This window comes from Nicotiana tomentosiformis, chromosome 1 (genome assembly GCF_000390325.3).
Source record: "Nicotiana tomentosiformis chromosome 1, ASM39032v3, whole genome shotgun sequence".
Lineage (NCBI taxonomy): Eukaryota > Viridiplantae > Streptophyta > Magnoliopsida > Solanales > Solanaceae > Nicotiana > Nicotiana tomentosiformis.
Genome location: NC_090812.1, coordinates 112,440,475 through 112,459,312, shown reverse-complemented (window position 1 = coordinate 112,459,312; position 18,838 = coordinate 112,440,475).

The following is an 18,838-nucleotide window of genomic DNA, read 5'->3' as shown; positions in this document are numbered from 1 at the left end:
GTTCCTCTATATATCATGTTCTCTTTAATTATAAACAAGTTAGAAGAAGTAAAGGACAGAAGGCAAAGTTAGAGCCTTTGCTGCAAAAGGCATATATAGCATCAAGAAAAGGAAGAGGCGACTATATAGCTTCGATGATTTGAAACATCTACTCAGATATAATCCTTAAATATTAGTCAAAGTAGAGTTTCTACTAGAAAATATATTTCTTCATGTACAGAGGAAATTGGGTTCCTTTAAGAAAAGCCTATGTATTTTCTGTTAGTTTATTGCTCTCTGTTTGGTTTTTCTGTTAGCGAGACTAAAATTGTTAGCAAAGTTAGAGGACGATAAGTGCTGAAGGTAATGTACGGGGTAAAATTGGTTTATAATGAATGGTCGAATGGTAACATGACACGTGAAATCGAAAATAGGCAAAAGGCAAGTCAGGGAATAACCAATACTGGATACAATGAATGTAATCGATATCGGATAACGGGAGCGTAGTCGACGGGAGAAGATCAAGGGTTTGTCATCGGATAGCATTCAATAGAGAAATATTTACTAACATTAAATGAGCGACCGTTGCAAAGAAAATTTGCATTCATGGCCTGCCGTTACGTGTTCATCAATGACTCTTTATCATTTAAGAGGAGTTTAATCCTGTGATCTTGTTTTCCTAGGTAAAGCTAAAAATAGCTGGCTCGGCAGCCATTGTAAGGACATAAAACATTCTATACAAAACGGCTATATTTTACTATTTTGCTATGAAATTAACAACTTTCTTTCACTTTGTCGTTATTTCAATTTGTGCTCTCGAAGACACTGGGTTCGGAGCCAGGCTTATCATCTTCTTCAATTAAATCTCAATTTTAATCTTATCTCTTTATTATTTTTGGATCTAATCATTTCGCTTATCTATATATCACGTAACAAATTTAATTGTACCGTATTACTGATAAACAGTTTGGCGCTCACCGTGGGGCTTAGACAATTGCGTAATTGCTTTGATCCTTACGTTTATTACTAACTTTTTTTATTCTTTCCTTACTGAAAAAAAAAGGTTGTCTAATGATATCACATCACACGCAACGGTGAGAGGCACGAAGAATTGACGCAACATGATGACTCAATATGTAAGACTCGCAACGAAGGGGGTGAGGCGACCCGAGTTCGATATGGTCAGTATCCTCGGCATGTGCGGGAACCGACTCCCAATGATCCGAAGGAGGAACATGACATGGAAACGGCTAAAATCCTGAGAGACCAACAAAAAGCAATCATGAAACACCTCTCAAGGCAGGATCGGGTGATGCCAGAGTTAAAACAGGCATTGCCATACGCCTCCAATAATGCAAACAGAAGGGGCTCGGTTTCTCCCATTGTTCCTGCAAATCAAACGGCTCAGAGGGTCGATAATAACACCCTAAGAGGTGAAGTTGATTTTGGTGAAGCCGGAGGAACTGGTAGCGGATCTGGGAATAACAACTGGAATGATCCCTTCAATACCGAGCTCATGAGGTTTATGAGGGAAATGAACGAATGAATGGATCGAAATGCAAAGGAGTTTCGTACTCGGATGGATCAGAGTCCAAGGGCTCCACCAATACTAAAAGGCCCATATTCAAAAAAAATACATGCACTTACCATTTAAATTGAGCGCAACAACAGAGATAATTCCAAAGAGATTTAAGATGCCAGACATACCAAAATACGATGGGACTTCGGATCCGTAGGAGCACATCACAACATATACCACAGCTGTGAAAGAAACAAATTTGGCTCAACATGAGATCGAGTCGGTCTTGCTGAAGAAGTTTGGTGAAACCCTCACAAAGGGGCCCTGACATAGTATTATCTCTTACCCGTGCATTCAATTGACTCTTTTGAGATGGTTGCAGACTTGTTCATTAAGGCCCATGGTGGAGCAAGGAAGGTTCAAGCCAAAAGGGCGAACATATTCAAGATTGCAAAGGGCGAGTCCGAACTGCTACGAAAATTCGTGATCTGATTCCAAAAGGAGAGGGTATTATTACCGGCGGTACGATATAAATGGGAAGCGCAGGCGTTCATAAAGGGTCTAAATTCGCGGAGCTCCGAAGCCTCCCTAAAGCTGAGGGAAAGCCTGCTCCAGTTTCAAGCAACCACATAGGTGGATGCCCATAACCATTATGAGTCAAAAATAAGGATAGAAGATGATCACCTCAGGTTCTCGGTATCAACCAAGGGACGGGATCAAGATAAAACTGAGGACAAGTTTAAAAGCGACTTTGATGTGGATCGGTGGTTCTCTAGAGGTCATTTTCTGCCATATGAAAGAACCAAAGGTCGCAGCAGAAAAGGGTTTCAGTCATCGGATAAGTTTTCTCCCGAGAGAATAATAGATCGTGGTCAGGGCAGCAGGTCGTTATAGGAGAAGAAGGTGCCTGGGTCCCGAGACTCTACATATCCAGGTTATTATATTACAACTTTAATATCAGATTAGTAGAGTTGGTATCAACAATGAGGAATATCAAAGAAGCACGGTTCCTGAAACTAATCAGATCTGATCCAAGCCATAGGGATTCTAGTTTATGGTGTGAATACCATGGGACTCATAGCCATAAAACTGGGAACCGCCGACATCTTCGTGAAGAGGTGGAGACATTGTTGAAGAATGGCTATCTTAGGGAAGTTTTAAGTGATTGAGTCAAGAACAACTACGACCAAAGTCGGGACAATGCAGAGCCTTAGAAGGTAGCATAAGGCTCCCCTAGGCTGACTATCAACATGATTTTCGGAGGAAATGAAGTCAACGATGTAACCTTTTCAACAGCAAAGAAAATGAAGATATCGATGACTCACAAGAAGAGACTTCAGGAAGTCATAGAAGATGACATAACTTTCACGGAGGAAGATGCTGACGGACGTCTTCAGCCACACAACGACACTTTGGTAATCCCTCTCAATGTTTTAGATTTCAAAATTAAACGTGTTTTGGTCCATCCAGGAAGCTCTTCCAACATAATACAATAGAGAATTTTGGATTAAGAAATATTAACTAGGAACATTGTTACAATGACAAAACTCTTAGATTGCTTTAACTTGACAAGCGTGACAACCCGAGGAGAGATGTTTCTGCCCACACACGCTGAAGTAGTAACAAAGACCACTCTATTCTAAGTGTTAAATGGTGAAACGGGTTACAATGTAATCCTCAGAAGGCCATACCCTTAACATATCATCAATTGCTGAAATTCCCAACACCGGAAGGAATAACGCAAATAAGAGGAGATCAACCGGTGGCAAGGGAGATGAACACGGTGACTGTTTCTAGCAGCAAAGTGAAAGAGTCCAACAAATAGAAATTACAAGAATTAATACCTTCTCCCTTTCCCAAATAAATATGATAAAAACGAGCTGTCATCGGAATGGTATCAGGTTTCACGATATTTTCAGGTACCAGAGGGGACAAATGCGACCAAGTCGACCACAAAGGAACTCTAGTAAGTGGCCTTATTCGAAGAATGTTTGGAGAGGAAGTTTCACCTGGGGACATGATTAAATCCCGAGCTCAGGTTAGGGTTTATTAATTTTCTTAAAGCTAACGTAGACTGCTTTGCATGGTCGCACTCAGATATGACAGATATCCTATTGGAGGTAGTCATTCACAAACTGAGTCTGGACACAAATTTTCCACCAGTAAGGCAAAGAAATGCTCGATAGCAGAGATCATGAATAGGTTTGTTAAAGAAGAGGTAACCCGATTACACAACATTGGTTCAATCCGGGAGGTAAAATATCCATAATGATTAGCCAACGTAGTTATAGTGCCAAAAAAGAATAAAAAGTTTAGGATACACGTAGACTATAAGGAGTTAAATAAGGTGTTCCCTAAAGACTCGTTCACTTGCCGAATATTGATCAAATGATTGATGCTACGGCCGGATATGAGTTAATGAGTTTCATTGATGCTTACTATGGGTACAATCAAATCAAGATGAACTCGGAGGATCAGGAAAAAACTTCTTTCATAACGAACTTTGGCACATATTGTTATAATGTGATGCCATTTGGGATTAAGAATGTCGGAGTCACTTATCAGAGGCTCGTTAATAAAATATTTGAAAATCAGATAGGCAGAACAATGGAGGTATACATTGATGACATGTTATTCAAGTCTTTAGATGCAGGAGATCATTTGAAACACCTCCAAGATACATTCTACATCCTAAAGAAGCATAACATGAAACTTGACCCAGAGAAATGCGCGTTCGAGTTTGGTTCCGGCAAATTCTTGAGGTTCTTGGTTTCGCAAAGAGGTATCGAGGTAAATCTAGATAAAATCAAAGCTATAGAGGATATTTAAGGCCAATTGACAAGTATGAAGGAAGTAAATAGGCTAACCAGAAGGTTAGCAGCTCTAAGCAGATTCATCTCGAGATCCACAGAGAAGTGCCATCACTTCTTTTCACTAGTGAAAAAGAAGAATAATTTCGAATAGACTCTGAAATGCTAGCATGTCTTGAAAGACCTAAAAAGGTACATATCAAGCCCCTCATTACTGTCAAAATTAGGGAAGGTGGGCAGTTATTAATATATCTAGTGGTCTCAAAAGTAGCAGTAAGTGTCGTTTTGGTCCGTGAATAAGAAGGTACGCAATTTACCATTTACTACGTTAGTAAAATATTGTCGGGAGCAAAAACCCGTTATCCGTACCTCGAAAAGCTGTCCTTAGCTCATATAGTTGCTTCTCGAAAGCTCAAGCCTTATTTTTAGTGCCACCTGATAGCCATTATGACAACTTTTCCCTTGAGGAATGTCCTTCACAAGCCTGAGTTGTTAGGCCATTTGGCTAAATGGGCAGTCAAAATTAGTGAGTTCCACATTGAGTACAAACCCACTGCGATCAAGTCAGTAATTTTGGCCAACTTTGTGGCTGATTTCAGTCCCGGGTTAATGCCCTTGCCTGCTAAGGAAGCAGTGCTAATATCGAAAATGATATCGGGATTTTGGACCTTTTTTACGAATGAAGCTTCCAACTGTAAGGCCCTGTAAAAGTTTACCTAAGACCCGGGGTTTCGTGCTGCCGAAGAAGATTTATGTATTGATGATTATAGAGATTCTTCACGGTGAGCTTGCTCATCGCGGTACAGACTTTTTGGGTTGATCAGTGCGCTAGGGAGTAAAAAAAAAAATTTGGCCAAAAAAAGACATTCTTGCGGCCCACTATGCGGCCGCAGAATCACTCTGTGGGCCACAGAATGGCCGCAGAGTGAAGCAGAAAACTGGACAAGTTTGGATGATATTTTGCGATCAACTATGCAACCGCAAAACTATTTTGCGGGCCGCACATCAACTGCGGAACCAGCATGGGATTTTCTAGAGGGAAGTTCTGTTGTACATTATGCGACCGTAGAACAGGTCTGCGGGCCGTAGAACTACCACAGACCCAACCCGAATGTCCCAATTCAGGGGCACCAATTGTGCGGACGATTTGTGGATGCATATTCATTCTGCGGTCACTCTGCGACCGCAAATTTCGTTTCGGAGCTTTATTTTTCTAGTTTTATAAACCTGACCCTATTCTTATAAAACAATGTTGGGGGTCATATTAGAAGGTTCAAACTTACATTTTAGAGAGAGATGAAGGTAGTCTAGAGTGAGAAGAGGAGTTCTAAGTTATTTGTTCATCAATCTTTGTTCAAACCCTGAAGATTTCTCTAGGGTAACTCACAAGGTCTTCAACCAAAAGGTAAGATTCTACACCCTAACCCTTAATTTCAGATTTGAACTAAACATGGGTAATTAGTAAAGCAATTCTTTGGTGTGGGAGTTATTTATTTTACATGCATGTACCATCTAGGGTAGTGGGAAGATTGTTGAGCTGTTTTGGGTGAACTTTGGGTAGTGGGGGTGAAAGAATCCACCATAGGAGGACCTTGAAACCTTAATGCACGCCTAGTGTTTGGTAAAATGCTCATGTGAGCTGGAACTATGAACTACTTCATAATTTGTGTTCAATTTTGCTATATCTCTAAATAGATCAAAGTGGCTTGGATTTTCGGAACATTATAGTAAACTGATAATCTTGAGGCAAGGTATGTTATCTAAACTCTTCTTTTAAAATTGAACCCTGCAATGTCCTTGTAAGTCGCGTGTTTCTCTTTATAAATTGAATTTCTGTCAAATAAGCCTTGTATCGATATAATTATGCGTTCAATATGTATTCCAAAGATTCGTGTTATGTTGAGTTAATATTTAAGAATGTGGTTTAAGTATGGGTTGTGTATTACTATGCTATGATTTAAAAGTGTGATTTTTTTTTATGAAAGCTATCATGTCAATTGTGTAAGAAGTCACATGTGCCTAAGACCCTAAAATTTGCTCAAGTATGTGTTTAAAGTCTTAATTTGAGAGGCCTTGTTGTTGATTATCAATGATAATGATAGAAAGTGAAATAGCGAGCATGAATTAAGAAATACGACCAATGTGCCAAGAATGATATCGCGTTATGGCCAATGATGCCAATAAAATGAATGACATGTAAAAGAATACGAATTGAGTGGTAAGTACTTTTAATAATAAATGCCTTGGGAGTATCATTTAGCTACCGAGGAAGGGTATGTCGGAACAACCTAACCCTGAAACTACACGTGCCGGTGTAGAAGTGATTGTGGAGCAAATCCCTGTGCTAATGTGATGAGACTGTTTCCCCTTATAAGGGATGAGATTGGTGTGATGAGACTGTTTCCCCTTATATGGGATGAGATTGGTGTGTTGAGATATTTCCCTTTAAATGGGACGAGATTATTGCTAGCGAGATGTGATGTGATGTCGACCCACACGGCATTGTAGTGAAACGGCTTAGTCTATCGGGCTGAGATAGGATGCCATGCCGCACACATGGTGGTATTGCGAGTGTACGTTTCAGGGTGAGACAGCTTAGCCGGTCGGGCTAAGATCGGACTCCGCGCTAAAACACGGTGGTGTATCGGTGCTAAATATCTCCCAACTTATATTACTGAATCCTATTTGAAATTTACCTTTCCCTTGACTTGACACCTTGATACTGTTTGAATCTCTTATTGATTCCATGTTTTATTCTCCTTTTACTGTTGCTCGTTCTATTAAGAGGGTGTTTAGTTTTACATACTAGTACTATTCCATATGTACTAACGTCCCTTTTTGCCGGGGGTGGTGCATCTTTAATGGATGCAGGTGGTTCCATAGTAGGTGGTATTAACCAGTGATAGTAGCATACCCTCTCCTCTGCTGATTTGGTAAGCCCCACGTCATCTCGGGGTCCTATGTCTTTTATCCTTTGTACATAGCATTTTGAGGTATTGTCGGGGTCTTGTTACCGGCACTACCATAGCACTCTTTTGTTCATGTTAGAGGATCCATAGACATAGTGTGGGTTGTATCTATTTTTGGGAAGGTTAAACTAAAAATGTTGTAGTCGTATCATTTGTTCCACTTTAACTATTATTGTACTATGTTCTGTTTCAAAGACTTGTTAATTACGTAACTAATGGAAATGAACTGGTATTGTTCACATGACCTCTTCCGGTCCAACTAACGAAGATTATTCTTCTCTTTATTCATGGGTGAGTTGGGTAGACGACATTGTGCAGGCTTGCTCGACCGGGATAACTCTGTTGAACGCTGGTTGCGCTCCTCGAGGTCGGGATGTGACACCAACGTAAAAGTCCAGTCTCGGGATAGTACTAGTCACGCCCTCGAGGAAAACCCCGAGGTAGGCCATTAAAATTTTTCTGTTAACTAATAATGAAGCCGAGTTTGAAGCTTTAGTTGTAGGACTTGAACTAGCGCGGAGACTAGGCTCTGAGGTCATCGAGATAAAATGTGATTCCCAGCTGGTAGTAAACCAAGTATACCAGATTTTAGACACAAATGAAGAGCGCATGCAACAGTATTTGAACAAGGTTCAGGCATTGCTTGCACGATTCAGGAAATGGTCAATCATACACATTGCAAGGGAAGAAAACGTGGAAGCAGATGCATTGACTAATTTGGGGTCATCCATGAAGATAAAAGGATCTGACTCTGGTACTGTCTTTTAACTTCTACATTCGGTATTGGATGTGGACGGTTACTATGAAGTCAATTCAACCAACTTAGTTTGGGACTGCAGGAATCAGTTCGTCGAGTATCTTAGGCATGGTAAACTACCCGAAGACCCGAAGATGTCCCGGGCACTACGAAACAAAGCAGCTCGTTACTACCTTGTAGATGAATATTTATAAAGGAGATCATACCAAGGACCATTGTCTTGGTGTCTGAGGGCCTTAGAGGTAAACTACGTGATGAGGGAAGTCCACAAAGGAATTTGTGGGAATCACTCTGGTGTAGAGTCGTTGGTTCTAAAGGTGATCAAGGTAGGTTACTATTGGCCTCAGATGGTACAGGATACGAAGACGTTCATTCAGAAGTGTGACAAATGTCAACGCCATACAAAATTGGTGCACCAACCAGCAAAACTCTTCCATTCGGTGTTGTCCCCATGGCCATTCATGAAATGGGGAATGGACATAGTTTATCCTCTGCTACCGGGCCCCGAAAATGTAAGATTTCTTTTATTTTTAACTGACTACTTCACTAAATGATTCGAAGCAAGTCCTTACCAGAAGATCGGTGAGCGTGAAGTGGTTGACTTCATATGGGACCATGCCGATTCAAAATATCGAAGGAAATTGCATGTGACAATGGGCCACAGTTCATAGGTTCAAAAGTCACAAAATTTTTGTAAGATTTGTAAATCAAGAGGATTAGATCTTCACCATACCATCCAAGTGCTAACGGACAGGAAGAGTCAACCAACAAGATAATTATCTAGAAATTTAAAAATACTTTAGAACATGCTAAGGGTAGATGACCTGATGAGCTACCGGGAGTGCTATAGGCATATCGCACAACGGCAAAATTGAGCAAAGGAGAAACACCTTTCTCTCTCGTGTATGGCGTGGAAGCTCTGACACCGGTGGAAGTAGGTTAACCCACTTTAAGGTTTTCCCGAAAAAACGAAGAAGCAAACAATGAAGCGTTGTTGGTGAGGTTAGACTTGCTCGATGAACACAAGGACTTAGCGTACGTGAGGATGGTGGCTCAAAAGCAAAGGATGAAAAGATATTATAATCGCAGGGCCAATCTCCGCTACTTCAAACTAGGAGACTTGGTTTTGAGAAAGGTGACTTAGAGCACTCTAAAAGTCAATGCCGGGAAGTTGGGACCAACATGGTAAGGTTCTTACCGGGTTTCAGCTATCACCAATAAAGGGTCGTACGAGTTCAAAATTTATATGGAGTCAAATTGTTCCGCAATTGGAATGTGACTCACATCAAAAGGTATTATTGACGATGGATGCTACCAATACTGAAAGTATGTGCTGCACTTTTTTCCCTTCATCCATTATTTGTCCCAAACGGCTTTTCTGGCAAGATTTTTAACGAGGAAGCAACAGAAAGCATACTATGAAGAGAGTGTCATCGACAAAGGCAAGACCTTTAAATATTGAGGCATAAAACTTTTCTCATCGATGGTAAACGGATATGTGGATAGTTAAATAATCTTTAGTTTGGTGGCAATCTTTGCCTTCCATCACTCAAAAAGGATTATTTAACCATTCACAAGTAGTTTCCACCGATGAAGCAAAACTTCCAGTATTCGAATGAGCATCCTTCACATTTGAACACTAGGGGGATAATATTTGATACGGCACCAAGAGTGCCACAAAAATGGGGGACTATTAGAACCGGGATCAAATATGTCTTATCAAGGTGAAAGACTGCATGATCAGCCCCATAGAAATAAGTTGTATAGGTTAGCCACATATATTGTTAGTTTTTACTTTAGAAAATTGAATGATTATGTATTTTTAAAGATATAAGGAATAAAATAAAGTCCTTTTATTTTTATCTTAGTTTTTGTCCAAATGATGAGTTAATTTTATCGTTTGAAAATTAACAAAAACTTCAAATGCTTATGCCAGAATGAACAGGAGACGTCCTATTCAAGAACACTGTAAACATAAGGGCTGTCTCTTATAAAACCCTCAAAGTAAAGGGTAGATTTCGGAAGAGTTTATTCCCGGAATCAAAAGCTATCGGATAAAAATATACCTAAAGCTTTTATCGATTAAACGCAAAAGGAATATTTTTGCACAACACTTAAGCAAAATTTTTTTATTTATTTATCAAGTTCCAAACTCGATGAAAGGTTTGGTATATTTACAACAAAAACAAATTATGCATCATTGCCGCCAAAACCAGAAGGGAGAGAGGGATCTACGTTTCTCCCGGCAGAGGAAAGCGGATCCACTACCAGTTCGGGGCCTTCATCTTCTTCAATATCCCCTTTGGTTCTCGAGTACTCGGAACAAGTACTCGAGGAGTCAGTCATAGCGGGACGGGTAAGAAGATTTTCACGAGCAAAAAACTCCAGTTCTCCGGCCTGGGTAATACAATCGTCTATGTTGGCGATGCCCACTTTGTCCTCCTCCAAAGTCTTCCTCTTTATATGATATATAACATTGGATTTTTCGAAGACAAGTTAATTTTCCTAATACTGGAGTTGAGCTTAGAGTTTATCAATTTCGACCTGAAGATTGTCCCTTTCATATCCATGGCGCTGGCGAGAGTCAAGCTCAATAGTGGTAGTCAAGTGGATCCGGTTTTGCTCCATGACTCTCTTAAACCTCTCTTCCATTTTGGCCCTTTTCTCCTCCGCAACATTGGCTTCTTCGATTTTTGAGTGTAAGTCTGCCTACAAATTTTTGATTTGTTCCTCGAAGGCAGACTCGCGCTCGGCAGCGGCAAGTACAATGTCATGAAGCTCGGCCCACTTGGCCTTAGCCTTTTGAAGATTTTTGTGTAATTGAAAAGCTTGCTAGTTGTGGGCCATTTTATCTTGTTCGCTCTGTTGCAACCGATCCTCAAGCTCGCCCATTTCTATAGTTTTTGCCTCCAACACTGGGAGGCGCACCGTGAGCTGGTTTCGTTCCGTCAAAAGTTGATCTCGCTCGGAAGCAAGTCCTTGCTTATCAAGGATCAACCTTTGTAGGCCTTCGGAAGCAAGAAAGTTGGCATGTAAAAAAGAATATTAAAGTCAGGATTTCCATGCAGCATGTAAGTAGAAAAGAAGATACAAAGAAACTAGTATGGTACATGCATCGCGCTACGCATGGAATTGTTCATTAGACACTCCCCGGAAAGGGAGCACATTTTATTCCAATCTTTTTCCGATGCCAGCAGCTTCAGATAGTTCACAAGATCTACCGACTTGGATGGTTTAATAACTCTTGTGTAATAAAATGTTTTCTTCTAGCTAAGTGTTTTATAGTTTCTTCCTCCAAAATATGCGGATATGGTTGGTTTATATTTGAGTGTGGAGTCTCAAAATACTTTAGTAATTGATGAAGATTGCTCTAGTAATTGAGGAAGATTACTCTAGTAGTTGAGGAACATTGTTTTAGTAGTTGAGGAAGATTGTTTTAGTAGTTGTTGTAGTAGGAGTTCAAAAGTTTTCCGAGTTCACTATTGACGGCCTAGTTGTGGCGAGGGATGCCTTTTGTGAGCCTCCAGTACCCCCTTGTAGGAAGACTTTTGTGTGAATAATTCAACTGATGCTAAGGTGATCCAATCTCTATTAAGGTAATCCAATCTCTACAAAAGTAATCCAATCTCTATTCTAATAATTCAGTCTCTACTCCAGTATTTTACTGATCTCTACAATTCCCGGTACTACACCCACCCCTATGGTATCAGAGCCAAGCCTACTATTTTAGAGGAGGGAGCGACTTTCTCAAATTATGTTTGACGTATCTTCATCTTCCAGTATTGTACGCTCTAGTGCAGCTGTTAATATGTCTCTTACTCTATCAAAAATCCTTGCAAAAAATATGATTACTTGTATGAAATAGAAGTCTTAGACGAAACACTCATAAATCCTTATTCCGCTTTTTTCTATAAAAAAAACAATTGTCTCCATGGTATCAAATCTACTCTTTGGTCCGACAAAGGCCTAAAGGCGTTAGAGAATATGTTGTTATTTCTACACTTGGCCAAAATGAAATACAAGAAGGCCATATTGAATGTTCCTCCCAAAAATGCCTTGGGTATCTAGCAGAATACTACCGGTTGCCCGGAAAGAAACACAAGAAGTGCAGAAAGAAAAAGTTCAAACCATCTACAGAATGCCTTTGAGAAAGGTATGAAAGAGGCGGCCCATCAGTTGGATCGCACAGCCGCCCAGGTAAGTATGAATACCTTGTCATCTATAACCCTCAGGAATGGCCAAAACTTCCAGAAAAAGATGCCAGGCCAATCACCCCTAATTGGGAAGAGAACGAGGCAACCCTTTTGTCCCAAAATACTAATGTATAGCCCCGTTAGCGCCGGTTATACCCATAATTTTTCACCTCTTGAACATTTCAATAAAGATGTTGCATATCATGCTCACTAGATTCCCAAAAAGAATGTTGTTTAGCCATCAGGAGAAAAAAAAAACCATCGAGTGACATTAAAGCAATAATCAATTGGCAGTCCGAAAATTCTATTTCTCAAAATAGAATCTTGAACAACATTGATAGCATTGTTAAAAATGTTGCACACACTCAGAATAAAATGCTTAGCAGGGTGGAAAATATTGAGAGGAAGGTGGATCAGGTTGTAGAGAAGTCTTTTTAGTATGTAGGACTCATCAAAGCCTTGGAGTACAAGTTAGCAACCTTGCAGTACGATATTTGTCCGTCGGGTACTTCTCTTTTCCATTTCTTCCAGCAGCAGAAGAAAGAGATGGTGTCTCTAAGAGAACAAATACACCTCTTGAAAAGTGATCACTTTGTGCCCTAGAAATCCAGAAATTCTAAGGTCACTTCTCTTCCTTCCACAAGTACATTCTCATCCCAAAGTTATTCAGAAGAAGAACTTCCTCCCATTTTTATGAATCAGCCCAGGGACCCAGAGTTATTGCGTTGCTGATGTTATCTTTCTTGCTTCCTCTGCTATTACTGCTCCACTGTCTCTTTTCATCTTCTTGAGTCGGGGTCTATCGAAAACAGTCTCTATACTCATCTGGAGTAGGGGTAAGGTATGCGTACACACTACCCTCCTCAAACCCCACTTGTGGGATTTCACTAGGTTGTTGTTGTAGCCCAGGGACCCAGAGGTCTCCAAAGTTGACGATGATCGGGATGTGATGACTACTGAGCCCATTCCAGAAAGGAAATATGACTCTGCCACATCCAAATAGGTAGGTACTAGTTTCCATACCTATATGATATAAAAGTCCCAAGATAGCCTCAAAGAATCCAGTTTTCTACACTTGGATGGTGACCAAGAATTTCGCGGAGCGAGAAAAGTATGTAATCCTATCAGAATTCACTTCTCGTGTCTCAGGTATTCTTCGAGACTGATGAAATTCACTTGATTAGCAGGACAAAAAATATTTCCTTACTTCCCAAGATTTTGCTTTTAGCATTAGAATCTTGCATGAAGTTTTCTGTGGTGATACTGGCCAAAGGCATGAAAAACTTCGAAGACAAATTTTTTAAATGAAGTGTTTGTCTTTGGATAGAGATATCATTGATAAACATTTTCAGAAAATAGCAAAAATCATTTTTGAGCTGGGTGGGGATATCAATCTTTAAAAAGCATTTGTTTCATCCCTATCAACGATGTTGGCTGGTCGAACCATGACTATCATAGAAGATAAATACTAGTCAATAACTGCTCTGAATATTGGTTATATTAGGCAAGCCATTTTTTATGCTCTTGATGATATCTGTGCAAAAAGATATGTTATGAAACAGATAATGAAGAATGATCCAGCACTAGATAGAGCTTATCGCAAGTCAGATTTAATTACAGGAAAAAAAGACTGCTCATGCCAGGCGCCAAGGAAGAAATTCAAAAGATTCAGGTTGCCAAAATTCTCAAGCGACAGGTCCAGTTTCAAAAGAAAAACAAAATATTTTAGAAGGAGAAAGACGGGCAATGCAAGGATATAGCATGTTTTATTCGTAATAAAACAGGACATTTTGCATGAAACTGCCTAGAGTCCAAGCAGTCTATTAAACTTCTCTCTGAAATTACAGATTACACAGGCATTTATTTCAGTGAGGATGATGACCTTGAATCAGTTTTCTCACTTGAAGATGAGCCCAAAGAAGAGACTCTATTTTTCCTGAATGTTTATGAGGAATATGGTGATGATCATTACCAAATTTCATAATCAAAGCTAAAGGTAAAAGAGGAGATCCACGGCATCATAGTGATCCCGCAAGCAGAAATCAAGGCATATACATCCGAGCGGGACAAACCAACTCATGTCATAGCTTTCTTTGACACGGGAGCAGCCTCCTCGCCCATTAATCCTATGGTCTTTCCATATGAGTATTGGGTGTCGTACTTCAAGAATTTCAACACAACCTCAAATAGAATTCTTACCACAACTGTCATTACCAAGCATCCGATCACTATTGAACTCTTCCCCCGACTAAAGTACACGACCAAATTGATTGGGTCAGATGTCCCAGGTAAGGATTTGATTATTGGTTTTGATATATACAGGGTTTTGCAAGACAAACTCCAGATCAAAGCCAATGGGATAGCATTCAAAAAATAATTTAAGCCATATTGTGCAGTCCCGAGATTGTTCCAGCTCACAAAAGAAGATCAAGTCATGGAAATTGAAGCACAAATCACACAACACTCTTGTGCAGAATCTCACACTGAATTCTTAACCAAATGTGACAATCCTTTATGGTAAAATGAAGAGTTCTTCATCAAGTTGTCATTCAAGAAAAATGATAATATCAATCCTACAAAGGTAAGTCACTTTGGTATGAATCCCGACCACCTTCAGCTTGCAAAAAAAGGAGTTCGAAGAACTAGTAGATTTTGATCTCATTGAGGCATCAAATTCACAATGGTATTGCGAAGCATTTTATGTCAACAAAATAGCCGAGCAAATAAGAGATAAATTGAGATTGGTAATTAATTACCAACCACTCAATCATTTTCTTTTGAATGACAAGTTTCCCATCCCAAATAAGCTCACCCTTTTCTCCCAACTTGCAAAGGCAAAATATTTTTCTACGTTTGACCAAAAATCAAGATTTTGGTAATTGGGAATCCAACCGGATGATAGAGAAAAACTGATTTTTGCATTCTTGGTCATCATTTTCAGTGGAAAGTCATAACTTTCGGTATAAAAACTGTTGCATCTTTGTTTCAAAAATTCATGATAAAAATATTTCAGCCAATCCTCCACACATCACTTGTTTATATTGATGATGTTTTACTATTCAGTGATAGTTGGGAGGAGCACATACATTTGCTCAATCATTTTGTATCTTTAGTACGAAAAAATGACATCATGCTTTCAGCCAAAAAAATGATTTTTGCAAAAAATAAAATTGAGTTTTTGGGGATACATTTTTTCCATGGAAAATACACTCTTGGTCCTCATATTTATCAGGAAATTCTCAAGTTCCCCGATACCAGTTTCATGACGAAGCAAATCCAACAGTTTTTTAGAATAATAAATTATGTGAGAGATTGTATTCCTAATATTTCTACATATATTTCTCCTCTCACAAAAATATTAAAGAAGAATGCCCAGTCACAGGACAAGGAGCAAAGTGATGCAGTTAGAAAAATAAAAGAGGTGTCCCAAAGTGTCAAATCTTAGCACATTCCCTCCAATAAAAAAAAATATTTTAGACATATGCCAGCAATAAATATTGGAGCGCGATTTTATCTGAGGAAGAAAAAGGTCACAAAAACATATGTGGTTACGCCAGTGGAAGATTCAAGGGTGTTGAACAACACTATCATTCTACTTTCAAGGAGATTCTTGTAGTGAAAATGGGATTAAAAGGTTCAATTTTTTCCTAATTCACTCAGAGTTTCTTATTGATATAGATATGAAAGCTTTTCCTATGATGATCCAGCTGAATCCAAAGAACATTCTGAATCCGAAAATTCTAAGATGGGCTCAATAGTTCTCTCCCTATAAGTTTCAAGTCAAGCACTTGAAAGGAAAAGATAATTTTCTTGTTGATTTCCTTTCAAGGCCAGGTGAATTTTCCAAAAGGTTTCAAAAAGGTTCCACCCCATGCGGTATCATACATAGGGAGAAGAGGTCCACAAGTTAAATGTTCATATTTTCAGAGGCCCAGTGGCCAAGTCCCTCATCAATGTCATCACATCACTTGCCGAAGCTATTAGAATTTTCAGATCCTCTTGATCTGTTAATCTTGCTTAGAAGCAAGAATATTTATGAACTCCAAGTTTTCAGGGCAGGCATTATCCATCAGGAGTATCCATATTGCCAGGTTTTCACAACACATGCTAGGAATTTTTCACATGAGCTCTTATGGTTCTTTTGGTATCTATGTCATAAATACTAAATTCTTATGGAATTTGAATGTGATGACTTCTGGAATTTTAAAAATCTTGAACCCTACCTAAAAATATTTTTGTTATGGTTCGGTTCAAACCTCAAAAATATTGGGTTCATCATTTTAATTCTAGTGGAGCCAAAATATTCATGTTCCACGAGCCATTTGATAATGTCCGGAGCTCCATTCATGTGGTCCCTACAGTTTCTCTTTGCTATCATTATCCAGACACAATTCAAGCAAGGGAAGAAAAGTTCACTGAAGCCCAAGAGTTGATTTTTCAGCAGAACAGACACTTTCGAAAGGTGATATGGCCAGGAGAAGAAAAGAATTTCAATTATTCTTCCACCTACCATCTTTGTGAAGATGTTAAAGAAGAGCTCGAAGAATACATGGCATTGCTTGGAAACTCACAAGACCCATATGAAATTAATCCAGCAGAAATTGCTAAGATTATTTTAAATGAAAAAAACAACACTCCATCGCAGAAGAGGACAGGTAAAAGAACAAGAGTTATGGAAGAAGATCATCCACATATAAAGAGATATTTCACAAGAGCTGAAGACCAAAGGCTAGAAGTGTAAAAGACAAGCATAATGCGTAATCATGAGCTAGGAAATAATTTGCATAAGTATTCTAAACCTTTTTAGCCAATTTCCCTTCCATAATTCCCCTTTTTCCTAAAATAAAAAATTTCACAAGTGTCTTTAACCATTTTCACCTCTTAACCCCTTAGGCAAGTACCCATTTGGAAAAAAAATGTGCATATCTTCTTTATCCTTTTCACTGCTCTGCCCCACAAGAAATTATATGGAAAAACAAAATTTTGCACAAGTCTTTCACCTTTTAGCCACTTTGACCCACTAAAGATTACCATAAAAATTCAAAATATATCAATAAAATTGCCTACCCATGTCTTTTCATAAAGTTCCCAAAGTTCTATGACACGCAAATACTATTCAAGAGTCCCTCATGTCATCAAAGAAAAGTCATACATGCCAAGCCATAAATTTACCCAAACCAAATGCCATGCAAATACTATTCATGGGTCAATTTACCATCATCCATGTCTTGTCTAAACCAAAAACCAAAACCCAAGGCCATGTAATTTATTTTTTAGTTGATGATTATGCTTTTATGCTTTGTCTATTAGCCAAATTAAGTGTCTTACATTGTAAGACTTTTTATGTTCGTTGTACTTATTTTATGCCACTTGTAATATGTAATTAAATAAGGGTAGTACATGTACTAGCTTTCCATCTCCTATAAACAAGAGCCTACTCTTTCAACACAGAAAGATTGGCGTTTCTCCTCCCTCGGGGATCTGGAGAAGGGGTTGAACAATCATACCCCAAGTTCTTGTGGTCAAGAGATCGGGGATGAGAGGTGTCCCTTTCTTGTTCAGATGGTACTGGTGGAGGAGATGTATTTGTTGCTGGGAGCGAAGGAGCAGCTGGTGTCGATAGGCGTAAACCCATCGGTATGGAAGGTGAAGAAGGAGTGGTGGAAGAAGAAGTGTTGATTGTCATTTGCTCAATGGTCGGAGGCAGAAGAGGCCCAGGGTCCGAACTTCTTGGACCGGAAACAGTAATGGGGGCCGGGAAGAGAGAATCATCATTATTTACCAGGTCCATCTCACCCCAAAGTGTTTGGGTCTCTTCTATAGTCGGGTTTTGAAGCTCCCCCTACTGAGCATCAGGTTGAGCCGAATAAGATCCTTTTCTCCTTAGAAGGGAAGCCTCTTCGTCACTGTCTTCCCCTTCATCGGCGAGGACCACTGTGGTCGGATCGGATGGCATTTTCTTTCATTTCTTCTTTTGAGCCCCAGCCGAGGAAGAGCGTCTTCTCTTCGATTTCTTGCTCTCGGGATGGGGACTCCGAGAGGAGGCACCCTCACCGAAGGCTTGTGCAGATCCATGAGCTCTACTCCATGCAAGGGAATTTTCCAACACCCTCCCGGCCCCCTAGGGATCAACTAAGACGTCGACTTTGGGGAAGATGATAGAGCCCCTCGGAAGTCCTGTATTAGGCAAAACAATAGAGTTACCAACTTGTTCATGAAGATTTCTTATGTTCGAACTAGGGTAAAAGAAAGGGTGTTTTGACTTACCATGGTGCTTGGCCTTTCACCCGTATTTGGGAGACATTTTCTTCCACCAGCGAGATTCTGGAGTTGTGATTTCCAGAATTTTCTGAACTCACTGGTCCAGGTTTTGAACCTGTGGTTGTTCTCATCTGGTAGCTGAAATAAAAGAAACAAGAAAATCAACAACAACGGGAAGTAATCTTTTCACGAAGGAAGGAAGTGAATGACCGAAAACTTACGAAAGCGATTCCACGACTCGGTAAAGGTTGGAGTTGTGGTCGGGATAATGTCCATGGTAGCAATGATGATGAATTGTTCCATCCATCCACGATCACTTTCATTGCCTACACTGGTGAGGAGAGCATGGT